This window comes from Mesoplodon mirus (genome assembly GCF_964341445.2).
Source record: "Mesoplodon mirus genome assembly, chromosome: 3".
Lineage (NCBI taxonomy): Eukaryota > Metazoa > Chordata > Mammalia > Artiodactyla > Ziphiidae > Mesoplodon > Mesoplodon mirus.
This window is the reverse complement of record NC_138978.1, coordinates 135,906,316-135,907,672: the sequence shown is the minus strand read 5'-3', so window position 1 is coordinate 135,907,672 and position 1,357 is coordinate 135,906,316.

The following is a 1,357-nucleotide window of genomic DNA, read 5'->3' as shown; positions in this document are numbered from 1 at the left end:
ACAGTTTCCCATTTGGTTTTCTGAGGACAAAAAAAGAGATGAAATACCTGTGTCCGCAGAGCACAGGCTGCTGAGATCCTTACACTGTTTTCTCTTCTCTAATCACAGGTGGATTGGACAGCAAACAAAACCAGTATGTATTCAGAGTTTACCCCTGTGCTGAGGAACAATCTAGATGATGAAGACGGTGGGACACTCTTGCTGGCTTTGCTTGGAGAGACACCCTGATTCAGAGTCCCTACAGGGATGAGGGCTGGGGGTGTAGAGCTAGAGAGTGATTTCCCAGTAAAGAGCCATGCCCAAGTTCTATGGTCCTGGAAGTAACTGCATCATTTAGATGATGTGGGTTTGTGTGTATCAGGGTTGGGGTGGGGTCCATGTGTGAGCCTATGTGGTGTGATTGTGAACCTGCATGCGTGAGCGTGTGTGTGTTTCCTGAGGAGATATTTCCCTCTTACACAGCACAATTCACCTGTCAACATAGCTCATCACCACTGCACACTGTCTGTCCACAACCTTGTTCTTCCCTCAACACAGCTGTTGCCCAGATTTGGTTAATATTCCTTTTCCTCAGAAGGAGATGGTGCAGAGATAAATGTTCTCAGCTCTTGACCTCCTAAGTGGAAAAGCCAAACTGAGAACCCAGGGATAGGTCCCCATGTGGATGCTCTGGATCCCTGACCTGCACTTACCACTCAGCCAAGGGATCCTCAGTCATGGAGCAAGGGTGTCCCTGCATCCGTATCCTTGACTGGAAGTCCTAGCATCTCCAAAGGTCCAGACCTTGCCCATCAGGTGGCCTTATGGTCACAGAATCCAGGGCAGCTATGGGTGGACTTATCAGTTGACTTTGGCACAGTCATTAATGTGAAATTCACCTCAAGACCTGCATTCTCCTGGTCAGCTCACAGATTCTGAGAGGTGTGAGACCCCATGTATACAGTACAGGTCATATCTGTCAGTGCTGGTGTCATTGCTTAAACAAGGCCAAAAGCAGATAAGAATCGGGGATATTTTATTGTATTGGATAACATTACCATAAGCTTTAGAATTGGTCAATTCCTGTAGTCCACAAGCAAGGACTCAAATTGGAACCTGGCTGTTAGCCTGTACAGTTCTCCTGCACAGCTGGGTTAGAGACAGGCTGTGCTCAGTCTGGGCTCCCTCTTCATAACAAAGTGTCCCACTTATGGAACAGCTCCCTAGAGTATGGACAGCCCCTGACTCAGTGGGCATACGTACATTGTATAGAAAACAAAGACTGGGAGAAAAATATGATACGATTGATAGTGGCTGTATCTAAATGGTAGGATTTCAGTTTTGTCAAATCTTGTGTATTTGATTTTCTTTAAGACAA